Source organism: Ursus arctos, unplaced genomic scaffold (assembly GCF_023065955.2).
Source record: "Ursus arctos isolate Adak ecotype North America unplaced genomic scaffold, UrsArc2.0 scaffold_3, whole genome shotgun sequence".
Lineage (NCBI taxonomy): Eukaryota > Metazoa > Chordata > Mammalia > Carnivora > Ursidae > Ursus > Ursus arctos.
The window spans coordinates 26,239,163-26,260,648 of record NW_026622985.1 but is presented as its reverse complement, the minus strand read 5'-3'; the positions used below and the strand labels follow the sequence as shown (position 1 = coordinate 26,260,648).

General features: G+C 34.6%; 1 long non-coding RNA gene across 1 annotated transcript; it reads left to right on the top strand.

Moving 5' to 3' along the window:
* Nucleotides 1-475: 475 nt before the first annotated feature.
* LOC130542057 (uncharacterized) lies at nucleotides 476-20,772 on the top strand. Its single transcript, XR_008956341.1, has 4 exons — nucleotides 476-914; nucleotides 2,693-2,796; nucleotides 7,974-8,147; nucleotides 20,604-20,772. It is a non-coding gene; the product is annotated as an uncharacterized LOC130542057 (long non-coding RNA).
* The last annotated feature ends 714 nt before the right edge of the window (nucleotides 20,773-21,486 follow it).

Genomic DNA, 21,486 nt, shown 5'->3' with positions numbered 1-21,486 from the left:
GGGTCCAGCTCTGGGTCAGGCTCTGTGCTCAGTGGGGGGTCTGCTTTAGGATTCTCTCTCTCTGCCCCTCACTCTCTTTCTCTCTCTCTCCAAAGTAAATAAATCCCTTTTTTTTAAAAAGGAAACTATATTACATAATGATATAGATTCAAACTATAAAAAATATTATTTATAATGTAATCAGACATTTATCATTTATATTTGTAATACAAATTTAATGAACACACATTGATTCCATGATAGACACTGAGAAAATAAAGATGAATAGGAGTCTTCTAGTTCAGTGAGACAAAAAAACAATGATAATGTAGTTAAAAATGTAAGAGAGTCATAACATGAGGTGATGTTGGAACATAAATATAGGTGTCACTTTTACAGCCCAGACCGCTCAGAGCAAGCTGGCACCCATAGGATGCATCATGAAAAAAGATACAGAAGCAAGATATAATTTAATAAACAGAAATCTTACCAAAAAGCCTAGTTCGAATAAACTTTATAGGCAAGTTAAAAAAGACCCAGGAAGATCAGTAGACGTGGTTTATGTCACAGATACAACAAACAGCCTAGCATACTTTCCACACTTCATATTCATCCACATTTTCCCTTGGAGGTCAACATCAATGTTGTTGAATCACAAATTGCACATATTTGACCATCTGGACATGATATATGAGCGTTATAATAACCTGGCCAGAAGGACCCATCATAATAAAGAATAGGCTTAGAATTCCATTCTTTCTAAATGAACGCATAATCTCTTCTATTGGACAGGTGGACATCTGGGCCCTCACCTTAGACCTGAGCTTTATGGCGGCTATAATTGGGGTTGAGTTTCATCCGAGAGCGTTGAAGGAAAGGCGAAGAGTAAGATGAAGTTGCGGTGTCATGCAGAGACGTAAATGAGTTCTCAAAAGGTGAAATGTTAAAACCAAGAAAAAGGCGGGGACCAAATTCAAAGTTTAGTGACACTTAGGAGGAGTGAGGTGGATCCTGGAATGCAGCCTAGAAATATATCCTGAACAAGGGTTGGAGAGGAAAGTTGTAGTGAATGCTGGTGACCTAATCTGTGGGTAAGGAGGGAGCCCTTCAGGACTCAATGTGTTAATGGTGGAATCTTCACTTACAAAAAATCAAGCCTTTCTGTATGTATTTTACGACATTAAAATATCTCTATACTAGAGGAAATATATTGGCATACTCAGTTTTTATGTACTAGTAAACTATATTATACTTTTTCATTTTAACAGAATTGACTATATGATATTGATCCAGAACTCATACAAAATTAAACCTTGATAATTTAAAAGAATTACTGATATTTAGAGTCTAATAACAGGTGTAGCTTTAGAGCTCCCACTGTAGGGAGGTTCATAATATAGTTTAGAATGCTTAAAATCTCATTGCTTATGATCTCATTGAGATATGACAAATCAACATAGCCAAAGAAACGTACAAGACGTTTCAGATGGATGCACCATTTATGTGAAATAGTTGACCTCTTGGGTTATGATTGCTTTGCCTGCTCCTCAAGATACAGACTGTGGTTTTGCAGCACTGGCATCCTACACGTATAATCTTCATTCCTGAACCAACCCCTGAAACTTCAGTAACAGGCCTCAAAACTTAGTTTGTCCTGTTCAAACTGGCTTCACCACTATTTTCCTGTTCAGATTTCCCCTCATTGCCTAAAACAGGTCTTTTTACAGTTGGCTTATCTAAATTGTGATCGAAAAAAGATACAGTTATTGAATTGGGTTGTATGTTTCTTAAGGCATACATGAATCAATTTTACTCTTACACTGATCTCTTCCACTCCAACTTCACTGCCATTTTCATGGCATTGACTTGTGGACAGTTGTCCTTGGAATGTTGACTAATTACTGCATAGTTTTGCCATTGAAGATGCTTCTGCACCTCCCATATCGTTCTTATACAGGTAGTATACACTTCAGTGGATTTTACTTCATTATCCTATTGGATAACCTGTCTTCTATCTGTCAAGCTTGGCCTATTACATCTATTTTGATAACCGACATATTTGGACTCATTTTACCATTTTTACTTTATATTTTTAATGTGTCACTTTTTCCATTTCCATTTTTCTTGTATCTTACTTTTTTTTGGCATACTGATTGCTTTTTCCTTTTAATCTTTTCCTTTTGGATAGTAACACTTTGAAACTTTATCATATATAATTAACTTAATAACTTTATAAAGTTATTTAATATCTCAATCCCCTACCAAATGATACAAGACACCTAGAACACTTAAGTTCTGATCTCCCCTTTCCTGATTTATTTGCTATTATTATATAAAATTTTATTTATATTTTTTGTCAAATATACAGTTAGACTACACTATTATTACCTTACATAGATGACACATATTTCAATTTACTTACATATTTATTTGTTTCTTTGCTCATTATTCCCTTTTGAATCTTAGGTCTCTTTTCCTTAAGTATATCTGATAGAAATTCTTTTATTGAAGATCTATTGGTGTAAACTCCAGTTTGAGCATATATTCAGCTTGGGTTCTATTTTCATTTTGCCTCCCTATTTTTATCATTGTTGTTCTTATTGATTGTTTTTGTTTGTCACTAAACATTTCTTTATTTTGTTTTATTAGTCCAGTAATGAATTAAAAGTATGTGTATTTTCAATGATTCAGTATCTCATTGTTTTATTTCCAGAGGGTTATTCAGATATCCAGACCATGTACTACAGGGGAATGGACATCAGAGAGGGTTTTGATTTGGAAGACTGTACAAGAAATGTGAGAAAAATAAAACGTGAGGTAAGACCTAAGAAATGGAAGTCTACATTGGAGATTGAGAGCTAGTGTCTCAAAAAGTGATGGGGATTTGGAAGAAAAAATCTTATTAATATTTTTATACTATAATAAGGATTTTGGGTCAAGGTCACTGATATTGACACATCAATACTTACTATTACTGCCATTTGATTAATAACCAAGCTAATATAACATTTTAACAACAAATGGAGTTTCATAATTTTTGTTAACATAATGCCACAACTGGTAACTCTCTCACTATTAATACCTTTAACTTTAAAAGACTTTATTTGGAAAATAGACACAATAATAGTGACTTACTAAAGATAGAACAGGATTCTGGTCTTCCTGTAATATGTAGAGTGAAAGTGTGTTTATGTGTGTGTGTTTAAAAATCCTTTTCCATCTGGCTCAACCTCCTTCTTCCAGATCCATTACATCTGGTCATCAACTTTGACCCAGGGATGGGATTTAAAAGTCACCTCACCATCTGGCATTCTTTCTAGCCTTGCTTTTGAGATGAGGTTTCAGAGAACCTCATATTGTAACAACGACATGGGACGTTGAGGCTGCCAGTTTTCGGCTCAGCTCATTACTCAACACGTTCCTCACAACTCCTCTGTACACTCCATTATTCTAATCAGGCAAATGAGTGTTCTCTCTGCTGTTTTTCAAATGACTTAAAGGAAGGTACATCATTTTACTTGCCTTTTTTACTCCCTCAGTCTCCCAACAGGATTCAGCATGGTGTTTTGCAAAGGCACACTGAATGAATAAACCAATTAATTAATAACTTGATTCCCCCTTTCTGGAAATACTCCTTCTACCCCTTCTCTTAGCTATGTTTCTTGGCCTCTGAGTCACAGATTAAGTATCAACTCCTATCCAGTAACATAGGCTCTAGCACTTACCTACTAAAAGATTAGTGTCTGAGATGTGCCATCTATTAGGCATGGCAGTGCAAATGCAAATATAATGTTCTTCTCTTTGTAAATAGTGTGAGTGCCATGTAAATGCAGTTGCATTACATTTTATTTAATTGTACTTTTACAACATATAGATTTATGTAACTATTACTTCTCTTCAAATTGTAAAGATCACACTCCTTCCAGAAGTATAAAATGTACAGTAAAGCCAGAGACATCAAGATAATTAGTTCTAAAATCACTCACTTGCTACAAAAAACATTATTTCTACTTTAAAATTAGAAACAACAACAACAACACAGTTGGGTTTTGAGGGGGTTTTGTGGTCAAAAACACTTAATTGAGTGACCTCAAAACGTCTGTAAACTTGCTACTGTTTTGTCAGAATACAAATATCATTGACTGGAGAAGAAAAAAACAGACCAAAAAAAAAAAAAAAAAAACCCAATAAACAAAAAAAACCCCACCAAAAACAGTTAAAAAAAAAAAACAAAACTCATATGACAAGATAATTTAGGTGGGGTTAAGAAAACATCGATTCAGTTTCAAACATTTATAATTAATGTAATTTTATTTTATCTATTTACAGTGAAATATAACTGTTTCACTTAAATAACATTAGGCTTTTATAAAAGTGAAAGAAAAGTCTAATCTCTATTATCTCCACTTGAATTACTATCGTCACTTGTAAATATAAGGTTTCCCGTACATCTGTTTCATAAGCCTCCTCCCAAGGATGACTAGCTGAAGAATTTCAGTGTCATGATGACTCTAAACCCGCTGCCGTGCTTAAAGAGCCCTTCCTGGAAAGAGTTTAGGGAACAGGCATGGAGAATGCCATTCTCAGAAATAAGATTGGAGGCACCAAAGAATGTTTTTTTCCAGCAATTTAGTTGTCATGTCTCTTCAAATTTAACATTAATCTAAAAAAGACCTCCCTCTTGATTTGCACTTGTGATATATACGTTTACATAAAACCAAGATTTGAGGGACATGAAGGGTTGCCACGATGTGAATTATCCCAATGGAAAAGATTGTTCTGCATTTTAATTGATGCATGTTTGAGTCAGAGCGTATTCATGTATACCGTTCTTATAAAATGGACAACTAAGGTTGTATAAAGAAAATGATGTGTGCTTTATTTTGAAACACTGTCCAGTATCCTCCCTTCATTTGTACTTTCTTTCCCCTAAGAATATGTTAGGTACATTCAGAAATGTAGAACCTCTAATACAGGTAGCAAAATTCATTTTGAAAGTCGGCTCATCAAAAAAGCTTTATTTGCTTGACTACAGTAAAGTATTTAACTGATAAAATCATGCAATTTTCATTCAAATGGAATATTATATATTCAATTATTTCTTATTCTTATGTAAGATAATTGAAAACAATATAATTTAAATAAAAATAAAAGTCATAAAAAAGCCAAAGCTAGATAGTTTAATCCCCCCCCCCCTCGAAAACCTAGATGTATTCTGAACTGTCAATCAGGATGAGAATGGAGCATTAGGAGGAAAGATGTAAACAGTAAATGCAGTAATGTAGCCCTGAAAGTAACAAGTTTCATAGGATAAACAGAGCAAAATTTTTGGGTGAATCTCTATTGAGCAGATAGAATTTTTCCAACGGACCATTATTCAGGAAAGGTAAAGTTGACAGAAGGTTATTGATGAGGGTCATGTTAAATTGTTATATATTCTTTGTCAAAAAGCCACAGAAGTGGGGCGCCTGGGTGGCACAGCGGTTAAGCGTCTGCCTTCGGCTCAGGGCGTGATCCCAGCGTTATGGGATCGAGCCCCACATCAGGCTCTTCTACAATGAGCCTGCTTCTTCCTCTCCCACTCCCCCTGCTTGTGTTCCCTCTCTCGCTGGCTGTCTCTATCTCTGTCAAATAAATAAATAAAATCTTAAAAAAAAAAAAAGCCACAGAAGTGTGATTGAATATGTTTAATTAATTTTCAAACTCTAAGGAACTAATAAGCTTTAAAGATAATTCATAAGTAGTAAATAGTAATTGTAATAATAGCTCTACTGGTATTTAGCAATTGTACTATAGTAGTGTAGTTGATATTTTTCAAGCACCTATTTCATGGCTAATATATGTAGTGAACTACATGTATTAAGCAATTTATATGAGTGAAGCACATGGTCCAAGATCTTAATGCTTAGATAGGGGGGAGCTAGAATGCGAAACTGAATGGGCTAACTCCCGAGCGCGGCCGGTATGTTCTGCGCCTCCGTCCTTATTGTCATTATCACATGGGGGATGAGAGCACAGAGACAACATAAACTAAGTCTTTAGGAGGAATACATGTAAAATTATGTTTTATAATTATTTCTTAATTACTTTTAAGTTACCATTATGTAGGTTATTGGTATTTGAAAGTGGAGAAAAGAGATGAGTAAGGAAAAAGAAGTGGTCTAGGCAGACAATAGAAACGAAGAAAGTAATTTTAAAACCATTTAAACGTTGTGCTAAATTAGCTGAACTCGCAAAGCTTCTAAACAGAGAGCAATAAAAGAAAAACAGAGAAAGAAAGAAAATAGACTCATATTCCATTGCACAGTGAACAAGGGCAACCGCTCTCTTTATATTGATGCGTTATTTTACCAGGGAGTGTTCCTGCCTGCTTCATTCAGGGCCCATTACAGAGCATTTACCCCATGCAGGCTTTCTGCACTGGGCTGCTCTGGTGTGAAGGAATCCGGAGCCCTAAACGTTGCTGCCGCATTAGGGTCGTCACAGGACCCACAGGTGGAAGAGGGCTTCATAAGGGGGGACTGAGCCAATCAGATTACTTCCCTTCAGAACTTCAAGAAGAATGTAGTCAACCAGTACTGGATGCCAGGCAAATGATATATTTTGTGGTTAAAGCTGAAGGAATTGAGTCACTTAAGGGTGATACATAAGCAGAGGAGACCATTCTACCGACCGAAATGGGAAAGTACAGCAAACAAGCAGAGAGGCAAAAACAAGAGCCGTATAAACTCTGAGAGCCAGAGATTAAGTTCAGTTAGCACCTGCTTCCTAGGTTCTGTGAGACCAGACTCTCCTTATGTTCATTTCTCAAAGTCTCTGACTCTGGATTTATTTCACAACAACCCTTTATCTGATCCTGTGTAAGTGATTCACGTGTCCTTGAAAGTAAAATGACCTTGACTGGAACAAATAAGAGTAGTATGCCAATTTCCATTTTCTTATTTGAAGATGTTAACTTGGTTTAGATTTAAGGAAGGAGGTGTGAGAAGTGGAAAAGTCTGGCTTCATGTAATTTTTTTTCCCCTTTTTGATGAATAGACAAACAGCAGAGAATCAGCTTCTTGGAGCTAAGCATGATGAGATATTTCCTAAGCCAGCCCCCTAATTCAGTAGCTAAAAGCCTCAGCTTCTGGTCAAAAGAACAGCTAGAAAGTAGAAGGTGAAGTAATTGAGGAATTCCAGTATTGACAATTGAGAAAGTTACACTGAAATTCAATACAAATGTATCCAAGTTATTTATTTAAAATTTTCCCATTAAGGTGCTTTTTTCCCCCCACCATCAGGTTTTAAATTGGTGACATCACAAAAATGACATTTTTTGTCATTCTTTTCCACAAAGAAATTATATGACATTTTTTGACTCATTCAGTTAACATTTACTGTCCAACCTCTGTTTAGTGCTAAGGTTTCAAAGAAAATAAGATATATCCCTAGTATAAAAGTAGCTTCCAGTTTACAGGAAAGAATACTGATTTTGAAGTACATTAACTTTGATGTTTTAAAACTTGATAATAACTTATTAATATTTTCCAAAAATTAAGTTATAGTTGAAATTAGGTTAAGAGTTTTAAGCAAATCTGCTTAACTGATGATGAATCTATCTTTATTAAAACTTATTTGTGAAATATACTACTGATGAACATTAAATTAAAAACAAATCTGCCTAATGATTTAATCAGGTACTTAATGAAATACTTGAGTTTCAACTATGTCATAAAAACTCTGTCAGACAAAAATGATATTTAACACATTACTCTCCTACGGCTTCTCATGGGTTGACTTATGAAGTACATAATTTAGGACTCTACTTGAAGAGTCCTTCAATGTGTTATTTTAGCACAAGAGAGTAACTACTTAGACATTTATCAATCCTCACCGCATGAACACTAAACTCAGTGATAATATATAGTAGGTGCTTAATAAAAATTATTGAATAAATGAATAACTCAAGAGTAAGCATTTTATTTTAAAGATTTTATTTATTTATTTGACAGAGAGAGAGACAGCCAGCGAGGGAGAAGCAACACAAGCAGGAGGAGTGGGAGAGGAAGAAGCAGACTCCCAGCAGAGCAGGGAGCCCCGATGAGGGGCTCGATCCCAGAACCCTGGGATCAGGCCCTGAGCTGAAGGCAGATGCTTAACAACTGAGCCATCCAGGCGCCCCAAGAGTAAGCATTTTAAAATCTATTTTCTATGCTAAGTAATACACAAGGTGAAAAAAATAACTTTCTTAAGGGTTAATGATATATTTAGAAAAGTGATACTAATATAGATACTCTATTTTTTATTCTTTACTTTCTCACTTTGCGTTAGGAAAGTGATAGTTAATATATATCACCAACTACAAGGAAACAAGGTAATTTAATATAAATGTATCATTTTGTGCAGTGGCATACGGAACTATTTCGTGGATGACCCTGGTAAAGATTCTGGACTCAGACAAAGAATGAATATGCTTTTTTCTGCCTCTCAGGCCAGTTCAAATTAGAAAGGCATGAGTGCTTTCAAAGAAAAATCAAGCACACTTATGGTAGAGATATTCTTTATATCAAACAAATTGTTAAAATTCTTTCAAAAGAGAAATCCTTGATTTTCAGACATGAATGAACCAATCAGGGGACATAATTAAAACCAAATACAAAGAAATTTGTTCATCCTTTTGAAATGTGTAGGTTGTTTATGTGTGTGGATAGAGGAGATGGAAGAAAGGATATAGATAACTGACAGTTTTGAGCACCAGTGAATTTAGATAATTGTATTTAGGTATAAAAATAATATAGCAAAATAAATCAACAATTTCCTCAAACTTCTCATAAAATCTTGTTTCTTAAGAAAAATACAGTTTAAAAATTATAAATATAATTCATGTTTATTATAAATGAGACAAGTATCTCCTATATCACCCTTCCATATTTTCTAACATCAGTAACTTGGAACTTTTGTATGCAGTGATACCCTTCCAACGTTTTCTGAGTTCTTATATTTACCTGAGTTTCACTTGTCAGCACTCATTCTATACTATTGTTCTTAACCTTCATTAGACTTGAGAATTAAATGTAAAAATCACAACCTAGAAAATTGAGGGGCACCTGGGTGGCTCAGTCAGTTAAGTGGCTGCCTTCTGCTTAGGTCAGGATCCCAGGGTCCTGGGATCAAGCCCCATGTCGGACTCCCCTTCAGCAGGGAGTCTGCTTCTCCCTCTCCCTCTGCCCCTCACCTCCACTTGTGCTTGCTCACTCTCTTTCTCTCTCTCTCTCAAATGAACAAATAAAATCTTTTAAAAATAAGAAATTAATTGGAAAGAAATTAACATCATAATTTAAAACCTTCCCAAAAAAGAAAATTCCAGTCTCAAAGATTATCTTTACTGACATATTTCTACACATATTAAAGGAATAAATGATTAAAAATTTATACAAATTATCTCTAGAGAATAGAAAAGGAAGAAATACTTCCCAGTTCATTTTTTGAAGCCAGCATAATCATCATACCAATATGTCATATGAGCATTGCAAGAATGGAAAGTTATAACATGTCTCATGTACATAGACATAAAAATAATGAGCAAAATAGTCATAATCATATCTGTGTTGTATGTATGTATACACAATAAGGTAGGTACACACACACACACACACACACACATACATATAAAACACCATGTCCAAGTTGGAGTTATTTTGGGAATTTGAAATTAATTATTGTTCCCCAGGCTATCAACAATAATGAGGGAAAAGAACCATATAACCATCTCCAGTAAAAGCATTTAATAAAATTCAACAATGCTTTATGATAAACATTCTCAAAAAACAAGGAATTGGAGTAATCTCCCTTAATGTCATAAAGGATTATCTATCATACTAAAACATACAGCTGACATACTAAAAGGTGAAATATATAATGCTTTCTCTTTATGATAAGGATATCTAGTCTCATCACTTTCCAGTTTTGTACTGAAGATTCTAGCCAATACAGTACAAGACAAGGCAGTTAAGCTTATAAATAGATTGGAGAGAAAAAAGTAAAATTAAATTTATCACAAGTGGTATAAGTATGTCTGGAAAATTCAAAGGAATGTACAAAAATATTAGTATTAATAAGTGAATTTAGAAAGATCATTTGATGTATGATCACTATATTTCCATATACTAGCAACAAACAACTGGAAAAATTATTAAGTACTATTTATAATATTTTTAAAATCAAATGTGTTAGATCTTTTCTGAGAGAAATGTGTTAGATTTTTGCTGAAAGAATTTTTAAAAGACCTAAATAAATAATGGGATTTTCTTGCTCAGGGATTGGAAAACTCAATATTGTTCCCCCAAATTGATCTATAGTTTTAAGACAATAAATTTAAATTTCAGTCTGCTTTCTTTTGTGGTAATAGAGAAACCTTCTCTAAAAACCATGTGGAAATACAAATGACTTGGATTAGGCAATAGAAAATTTGAAAAAGAAAGCAAATTTTGGAAAACATACATAACCAGATTTGTATTCCTTCCTGATAGATACTTTTTCATTGTCGAACATTTGAGTCTTTACTCTGTGTTAAGAACTGCCCTTTTTGTTTTATGTGGACTCTCTAGTTTAACTGCCACAGTGATCCTGAGAGATGAGTACCACAGTCACCTCCATTTTAATGACAAGTAAAACTGAGTTTTGAAGAGGATAGCAAGTAGAGAAACATGGATTTGAACCCAGACTGAGGCTGTTAATGTAATTTTGTTTAATATGCTTTCAGTATTCCTTAATGTTTTATTTGTTGCACATACAATGACATTGTCCCTAAGTATTTGTATTTGTGTTTTCTCAACCTGCTCACAAGAGGTTTCCAGTGATGTGTCTGCTTCCTTTGGTGTCTCGTCACCTTTATGATTTTCCTCTTAAAAAGACCAGATGTTCTTTTTGTTTGATTTACTCCTGCTGTTTCTAGCATTCTATTTGGTATGTTTCTGAAAGACATCCTGAACAAATACTGACAGTGCCCCATCAGTGGACATGGTTCGGAGATCATACCCTATGATAAAAACATTTTGAATCATGCTATATATATGATTTATATAGAAGAGGTGAATTAGAAATTGAAAAGTTTAGGAGTATATTTCATGATACCATAGAGTCTGGGTGGCTCAGTCAGTTAAGCCTCAGACTCTTCATTTTGGCTCAGGTCATGATCTCAGGGTCCTGAGATCCAGCCCTGCATTGGGCGCCCCCTCTCCTTCCCCTCCGTTAATCTCCTCATTGGTTCTTACATTCTTCTCTCTCTCTCTCTCTCTCTCTCTCTCTCTTAAATAATAAATAAATAAATAAATAAATAAATAAATAAATAAATAAAATCTTGGTACCATAGAGGCACATGTTCTGTGTGAGGCAGGGAGGAGGGAAAGGGAGAAGAGGAATTAATGCCTAAGATCACGGCTACAGGTAATTAACTTTGCTCTTATTGTTAAGGGCAGGCATAACCATCCATTCTTTATCTGAAAACATTCTTAGTATCTTTTCATGACTTTCAATCTCATCATGTAAATATAATGAGTAAAATTAACTGGGAGACCGTGTTTCCGGCTTCATGAGTTCATTGTCTCACTGTTCATGACAGCACCTCTCCATACAGCAGGTGGCATGGTCGTCTCTAGCTACAGAAAACACGAGCCACCAGAACTAATATTCACGATGAAGAAAATGGCACTTATTATTAATCTGTCATATATAGGTAACATTATTTATGTGGGAAGTGACCATCTATGTAAAATTTCCTTTCACCTTAACACACATTTATTTAATAGAATATATATATATTTGCCAAATTGAAGTATATTCATACATAGATATTTGGTTGCATAAGCCGCATAAAATGCTTAGCATTAGAATTAATTATTGTATTAACTACTCCTCATGCTCGTAAAAGTTAGCACTGTTGAGGAGCAATAATCAAGAAGTTACAAACATTTTACCAGAGGAATAACTATATGATGCATGTACATTGTAAAAAAAAGTCAAGCGATCACTACCCCTGAAATTCACCAGAATACTCACGTGCTTCTAGTACCTGCTTGGATGAAGTATTGGTTATGTATTAAGAGCATGACTGGGGCACCTGGGTGGCTCAGTCGTTAAGCATTTGCCTTCGGCTCAGGGTGTGATCCTGGCCTTCTGGAATCAAGCCTCACATCGGGCTCCTCCACTGGGAGCCTGCTTCTTCCTCTCCCACTCCCTCTGCCTGTGTTTGCTTTCTCGCTGGCTGTCTCTCTCTCTGTCAAATAAATAAATAAAATCTTTAAAGAAAAAAAAAAGACCATGACTAGCTTCAGTAAATCCTAACTCCAAAACTGAGTGGATGTGTACCACATGAAATCATTTCTCCTTGTTTCCTTAACTGAAAAATGGGGATGATGATAATTGTACTACCTTGATGAAATTGTTCTAAGAAATCAGTGACTTAGTACATATAAGGTTTAGAATACAGAGACACCCAATAAATACTAACTGTTAATAGCAGCAGCAGTAGTAGTAGTAATAGCAGCAGTTGTGGTCTGGCTTCTGAAGATAATAAAAAGGAAGCAACAATAAACTAACTGCTAACAAGAAATTTTAAGAAAGGGAGAGTGTGTATTTGTACAACGGAAATCATGTCCAATACATTTGGTTGTAACTGTGTTAGAAATGATCATCCATGGTCTCATTTTTCAAAACCATATTCAAATTGTAAAAGCAATGCACTCCCTAGTAAACCATGGAGTTCAGTTGTCTAGGACTGGTTTGTCGTCTCTTCTTCCTTCCCTGAAATAGTTTCTGTTGGGTTAGTCATGTCAAGGTAAAGGCTCTCTAAAATCACCGCATGCTCTGTCAGGCAATCACAGTGTCCGAACTGGACAGTCCAAGCACTGTCCGAAATAACAGTTGGGAACATAGCCCATGTTAAAATGATTCCTTACTGAAATAATAGTAATCGAGGAAAACTTTGAAACTGAGACTTAGGAGTAATACAGTACTATCATTGGCATATTTATTAATGAGATATTTAAGGCAAAATGAAGAATTTGATAATAAAATTCCTCAGTTTGCATGGAACTATAATAAAATATTGTCTCATCTGTAACAAAGAAACAATTTTTCACCTTTGGAATGTTTTGCATGTAGTGCAACATTCCCTTTAAAAAGTGGAAGAATTTGACATCTGCATGATTGTGTTTCTAGTTGGTAAGGTACTGAAATGACCCTAATAATTGCATAATGAAACCGAGAATTACGATGTTAGAATCAATAATAAAAAACACGCTTTTTTAAAAATTATAATTCCCTTCTGGGGATTGGATGAGGTCCCTCACATGTGTGTAGCATGAAGTAGGAAAAATAGGGGTTAGATTAACTTCTATTACTGCCAGTAGCCCCATGATCTGCCAAAAAGTGATGGCTAAAGCAAAATCTATCTTTTTGCATATACATACTTTTCCCATATACTAAATAGAGAAAGGACAAATATCTGTAGGCAATGACAATAGTCAGCAAACTTGAAATAGTTACCATGCAGAGTATATTTAGAAAAAGACAAAACTGCAATTTGCCTCCAAAATTGATTCTAGAACTCATTCAAAATTCACAATCTAGACTTTATTTAAATACACAAACCGTATAGTCTTTCTTTGATTCTATACAATGAATAGCATATTTGAATTTATTTTACATGAAAAAAACACAAAATTTTTATGTGTTTAACTTACCATGATTAAAAAATGTACATACGCATTTCCCCCAACTGAAGAATGATTTATCATAACTTATGACTCTTTCATGATAAATATTATAAGTAAACAATGTGAAGAAAAGGATTATGTACGAATATCTAACTTCAGTTTTATTAAGAAGTAAAAATCAAGGCCATTGAGCTCCAAATCCCACAGTCCAAATGGTCAGTGGAATTTCTATGGATGTGGACTTAGGTAAACAGTTTCCAACTCTGGCAATGGCCTTCAACCTCAAAGGTTGTAGTTGTAGTTGGAGGTAAGTAGAATCATGTGTATTGCTTACCTGTGTGGTTCACACATCTGTAAGAATTTCTGATAAAAAGAATATACTTAAATAAATATTAATGGAAAAAACGAATGAATGAATGAATGAATGAATGAATGAATATACTCTATGGATGAGGGTGGTCTGTCTGGTTATAGGATATTTTGGCTATCATCTCAATTATGGTTAAACAAATCCCATAATTCCATTAGATATGTACAGTGCACTATGTTTACTCTGGAGGAAATTTTTCTAATCTAACTTCAAACTTAACGTTAATTTCCTTTCTCTACCTCTTCAATTTCACCAGTAACAGATGAAACTAGCAAAGCTACTTTCAGAAAATAGAGAATCCATTTTGTATGAACTATATAGAAGCGATTGAATTCAGTATTTCTAGAAACTTGTGATCTTGGGTAACACCATAAGTGTATTAACTATACCAATTGTGTATTTGAACTCCTCATGATGAAGGTAAATTTTGTGTATTAATTATTTATTGCTGCTTCACAAATCACCCCACAAATTAGCAGACTGCAACAACTCCCATTCTTTCACAGTTCCTGTGGGTCTGTAATCTGGGCACGGTTTAGCTGGGTCCTTTGTCTCCTTGTTTCTCACAAGACTGACTGAAATTAAGGTGTGGACTCAGGGTTTGCCATCTCACCTAAAGGCACAACTCTCAGGTTTTCTGTGGATGCCAAGAATATTCAGTTCCTCTCAGGATGCTGGACTGAGGGCCTCAGTTTCTCTCTGAATATTGGCTAGATTCTGTCCTCAGTTCCCCAACATAACAAGTTGCATCCTCAAAGAATGCAAGCCCCAAAAGCAATAGTCAGCTATTAAGGTGGAAGTCACAACCTTTTGTAAGTAACCTAAGCACAAAGTCTTATCCTATCAACATTGCTGTAGTTTATTGGTTGGAAGCAAGTTACTCAGGAGAAGAGTTTTATACAAAGCTGTCATTACCAGGAGGAGTGGATTTTTAAAAAATTAATTTATTTACTTATTGGCTTTTTAAAAAAACTAACATGTAATTAACATATAACACATGGTATTATTTGTTTCGGGAGTACAGGTCTGTGATTCATCAGTCTTTCACAATACACAGTGCTCCCCACAACACATACCCTCCCCAGTGTCCATCACCCAGCCACTGCATCCCTCCTACCCCCCTACACTCCAGCAACCCTCAGTTTGTTTCCTGAGACTAAGAGTCTCTTATGGTTTGTCTCCCTCTCTGGTTTGGTCTTGTTTCATTTTTTCCTCTCTTCCCCTATGATACTCTGCCTTGTTTCTCAAATTCCACGTATCAGTGAGATCATATGATAATTGTCTTTCTCTGATTGACTTATTTCACTTAGCATAATACCTTCTGGTTCCATCCACGTCATTGCAAATGGCAAGAATTCATTCTTTTGATGGCTGCATAATATTCCATTATATATATATATATATATATATATATATATATATATATATATAATATATATATCCCACATCTTCTTTATCCATTCATCTGTCAATGGACATCAGGGCTCTTTCCATAGTTTGGCTATTGTGGACATTGCTGCTATAAACATAGGTGCAGGTGCCCCTTTGGATAACTACATTTGTATCTTTGGGGTAAATACCTAGTAGCGCAATTGCTGGGTCCTAACGTAGCTCTAGTTTCAACTTTTTGAGGAACCTCCATACTGGTTTCCGGAGTGGCTGTACCGGTTTGCATTCCCATCAGCAGTGTAGGAGGCTTCCCCTTTCTCCACGGGAGGAGTGGATTTTTAAGGGCCATCTTAGAGGCTGCCAAGTACAGTATGACTTTGGTGAGTTTGACCTTAAACTGCCAGGCATTATTTTGTGCCCAGCAAAAACGATTCTAAATACTTTTAGCAGATAACTTGTTTTGTGATTTTAAATTTCATCTGGATGCTCATATTGGTTTATTTCAAGCTGTTTCACAATATAAAGGTTGGGAGGAAAAAAATATATATATAGGAAGAAAAAGTATCCTGTGAAATCAGCAGCAAGAAAATCTGCTGCAGCTTCTGCTCACGTCCAAGAAAACTGGAAGGCAAGAAAGCCCCTTGCTTATTTTTTGCCAAACCATACTCTCTGAAAATTTAATAAATATTGAATGAATTCATGTTAAAGTATGGAAGAATATGACTAAATTATTTAGACATTTTTTCCTCTTCACTATTTCTTCAAAGCCTTGAAAATTTGCCTTTTTGGTGGTTTGGGTTTGAGAACTTTCTTTTATCCTTTTTCTCGTTTATAAATAACTATAACGTAAGTAGGCAATTCACAACCGCTGTTATTATTTTAAAGTCCTAAATTTAATGACATTCTTATGTAAATAAAACTGAAGTTGAAATTAAAATAATGATTACAAACTTTTTAAAACCTACTTTCCCAGTAATGTCTAAGAATACTTGAGTATGGTGCAGATACTGAAAAAAATTAGAAGTTGTATTTCTAGCCCTGGTATTAAAAAACAACACAACTGGTTGTAAAAAAATTATGATAAGTTTCCTGAAGGAATTTTTCCAAGGTGTTCTACCTTTATGGTGAATCTCTTATAATGAGCTCCCTTATCCGAAATTTGTAATTTCCCATTTTTTCTTCTGGAAAATCTTCCTGCCCTTCCTTCCTTCTCTGACTCCTCCCCCCCCCCCCCCCCCGCCTTTTCTTTTCTTCTTGTTTTTCTTTCTTTTATAAAATAAGAGTAATAATATATGGTTTTATTACCTGCCCTATGTTTTCTTTATTGCATACATCTCATTTATCCATGTTCTAAAAAATTAATTAGCTTCCAAATCTTCCTTCGTGTGAATGTACTATAATTGAATTACTATCTTAGAATTAAGATTGCTATTGTGTCTTATTATTTTAAATATGCAGAAAATAACTGAAAAGTTTGCTTTGAGAGGTTTCCTAGAAAGGTCATTAAAAGACTGTGAAAGCTAAGAAATTTTACTGAAAGAGGCAGATTTTCTTCCAGAAAAGGAGAAATGTATTAAGATACCCCCTTTGCCATCCTCTCATCATGCTATTTCTATTTTTATTTTTTAATTTTTTTGGTTATTTTATTGGCATTCTTTGAGTATTGGTGATACTGAATGTTCATGTACAATTATGGGTCACTGTTGTTTCTTTAGTAAATTGTCTAATCTCTTGCTTAGTAACATTTATTATTTTTGATTTGAGTTTTCTGATTTATAGGACATTCCAATGTTCACGTGTGGAAATTCTTTGTTTTAAATTTCCATTGCTTTTCAGAATATTATGTCTTTTGCCATCTGTAGAGCCATTAAATATTCACCTACAGATTTTGTCCATTTTCAATTTTTATTGTAACATTTTAGCTGAAATTTTATCATGTAAACACACATTTATTATGTAACAACACACACAGATACATAGTATATCGTGTGGGTATACAACTTGATTTTTTGTCCCCAAGTGGACAAATACTGTAGCACTGTTTGGTGAGTATTCAACTGATTCTCTATTGATATGTAGCAATTCCCACTCTCCTCTCTCTCTCCCAATCTTTTCCTGTCTCTGACACACACACACACACACACACACACACACACACACACACAAGACACACACACACACACACACACACACACATCATTTCCACGCAGTATTTTCTGTCTCATTGGTTTGCCTTGTCAATTCCTTAACAAAATGTCACTCTTCACTGTTTTATGACTGTAAACTTACGATCTACATTTTCCTGTAGAACAAGTTATTATGCATCGTTCTTCTTTGCAGGCTATTACTTCATTGCACCTTGTATTTGTGGGGATTTTGTAGTTGCAAAATAAAGACATCAAATCAAGAAAAAAGGGATTTATTGGTGCTTTTGTGAAGCAATCCCATTCTTAGGGTTGTCCTCAGGTTCTCATTCATGTATGTTTCTCCTAGACTTCTCCCTGTCAGTTGGCCTCCTTGCTCCTGCTTTTGCATTTGGACTTACTTCATACCCTGTCAGTACATGGCCTCTGACAGGCCCAAGCTTATATCAGCTCAGGCAGCCATCCTGGAGAAAGGAAATACTTTCTCTTTCCCAGTGTCTTTGTATAAAAGTTCGAGATTTTGTCAGATCTCTGCCAATAATGTGTTTGAAGGATAAGGTACTTCATTGGCCAAGCCTGAGTTGAATCCTCACTTTTAAAATTCAGAACAGAGTTCAGTAATTGGAACTTCTATTAAAGCCACATGAATGAGGAAGTCAGATTCCTAAAATAAATCCGGGTGTTACTTCCAGAACCAATGAATAAGAAGAAATCTAGCAAAATAAAAATAGGAGATGTTATACACCACTCTAGGACAGAATGTATTAGAAAATTTCAGCTTCCAGCTTAATAAGCTTTTTACTTTATTTTGCACAAATTCTACTATTTTCAGTGGAATAATTTTGCATATATGGAGTAGAAAGCTCGAATAATAATATAGGTAATAATTTTGCTTCATATAAGCATTTATTCTTTTTTTTTGCTCTTCTGGTGAGATTTGGGAATATTATATACAAGTATAATACCTCTAGAATAACATAGCAAATCTTTCCCTTTTGTTGTACACCTTAATGAGTTTTAAGAATTGATTAAGTCAAAGTGCTAAATAGTAAAAAATCACAAAAACTGGTTACAAATAACATAATCAAGAGGTAATATGCAATAAAAAATAAAAATCTAGAGCAGGACGTATAGTATACACTTTGACAAATTACCATATTGTCCCTTTGTGCATAAAGACATCTGCAGATGATGTTTCTAACTTCACCATAAGTTTCTATGTAACAGGAACCACATATTTTCAGCTTCCTAGAAGTTAATTTTGAATGGTCAGTTTTTAAAGGAATATTACTAGAACATGGCTGAAAGTGAATTGTGGCTTTTAGATTTCATATCTGCTGGTATAAATTTAATTTCTGTAGAACTTTGATATGACTCTGTTATTTAAAATAATTAAAACATTCATATTAGAAAGGGTAAATCATAGTTTTAGTTTTATCTTCTGCTTAGAATTGTAAAATCCCATTCACAATTATCTGGGATCTATGTAATTCTAGTTTTTACATAATGGAAACTAGGAATGCATATATGCAAAAATATAAGCTAATTTTCAAAATGGCTGCAATGAATTTTTTCTTTTATTTTCTTTAAATTTCTAACTTTTTACTGACTTTCGGTTTGTTCACTACAAAAGTGTTCTCATCATTTCACCTGCTATGTGTAATAACACTAAATGAGAGATGAGATTATGATGATAGTAAGGAGGTGACCCAATTAAATCTAATTATCAGATTCTGTTATTTTTAAAGCTCATCCCTTTCTATCTTTTCCCCTGTAATTTCCCTAGAGATTTCACTCTGGAGTCTACAGGATTTGAAGACGCTAAACTTCTTCCTGTTCCTTGATGCTCATGAAGAATCTTGTTTTTTAAAGCAGTCACGGAAATAAAAACTTCTATCTACTCTCCCAAATGCTCTTCCTTTAGGCAAGGCTCTTAATGAAACCCAGAATTTAAAGCCACAGTAACAAAATATTTAATTTTAAAAGAAAGTTATATTAGTATACATTAGCTAAAATTGGGTGGCTAGGGCATGAGGGCAAGAGGCATCAGAGTTGGCTTTGATGTCAAAGTGCTACCACATGGAAGAAGGGATTAAAACAATTTCGAGAGGCTTCTCAGAGAATACATTAAACCAGAGGATGAGATGAGCACAGCCTACACAAGGAAGATGCTCTCTAACAATGAGAGTTGCTCCTGACTCAAGTGGTTGCTAATTTTTTGGCTATTTTCTAGAAGGATGCACAGGGAAGAAATTGGATTGGATAGTCTCCAACCCCGCTTTCGATATGACATCCTGGTGATTAAGACTTTAGTGAATCCAAAGCAAGTCTTAAATTTCTTCTGTAAAACTACTATTTTGTAGCACAGCTCCCAATATTTTATTAATACTTACTGTCTAATCATATAGATTATAAAGCCAAAACTCTGACATTAGAAAAAAAAAATATTATACATTATTCTTATAATGCAAAAGTCCTCTTATAAAATTGGCTCTTTTGATATAGGTAATCACAGTTTTACTTTACGATGTTGACTTTTTAAATTCTGTTTTCTTGTGGAAACAATAAGGAGAAGACATCACTGAGCATGCAGTCATAAAAGACTTCATAGGAGAGGTCGGATTTTTCATGTTTTGGCAATAAGTTGTAAACTATTATAAGCTACCCTAGAATACACAAAAATAAAGCAAATTTAATAAACAAATAGCACTTATACTGACTGAAAAAGGAAAAGATGAAAATATGGACAACGAACCTAGTTTTATAACTTCTTGGGAAAACTCGGTATCAGAAAATAACAGCACTGAAATTCACCTTTTAAGTTTTATTTCTTGAATTTGCTTTATGCAAGTTTCAACATTCTTTGTAGTTAGTTGTCTTGCATGTTAAAAAAGAGAAAAAGAAAACACTGCCAAGTATTTTCACAAAATTGTGATTTCACATTCCAGAAGCAGCGCTTGAAGAGTACGTGCTGGTTAATGGACTGTAGATGAGTGATTTTTATTACTCTCTTTTTGTTAACAGATAACAAGTAATCTTGTCAACAGAAGCATCTTCAAATACATGAAAAGAAGCACATCCAAAGAAGTGAGTAGTTTCCTTTGATTCTCTCTTGATAGACAGTTGGACTATTCTGTAGGGTCACTCACTATTCAGACCAAGTTAGAAAAATCAATTCCACCTCTGGCTTTATCTGTTCATTTGCAAATCAAAAGAAGTTAATTTTAAAACAAAACAAAACAAGAAAACACCACCTTTACCTATTGACTTTAACGTGCTGAGAATTTAATTAACAGTTTCAAAATTTGTGAAGAAAAGAAAGATTAAGTTAGGATGCAAGTCATATTGGGATTTTTCTTCATCCTGTAATTATTTGAAAGCTGTAACTGGTGACAGTAAAGATGGAAACCTAATTTGCTATATTGTGGAACTGAATGTTGGAAATGCATGGAAGTATGGTAGAAATAATCCTGTGTAGAGTATAAAGATATTTTGTTTTTAGCCTTGACTGTGAAACAACTAACCATGTGACCTCGCAAAGTCATTTCATTCAGTTATTAAATTTCATAATTTGTAAAATCAGGGATTGACTAGACACATTAATTTCAAATAGTTTTTGCCCATGAAATTCTGAGGCAGCCATGAAAGTTCACCATCCAGATCTTTCTTCAAGAGAGAACTTTCTCCAGGGAATGTAATTAGCTGACAGCCCCCAGCTGCTGCACCTTTAGAATCTGCTAGGCTGCTCCCTTCCTGGGCTTCTTCCAATGACAACAGTGGGAGAACAAGAACTGTGTTAATTTTGCCTCATGAGGGTAATTTTGTTCCTCCATCAGATAATCTTTGCTTAGAATCTCTCCATCAGATTGGTGGGAATTTCTCAGAGTTGCACTGTAGTTCGAGGATC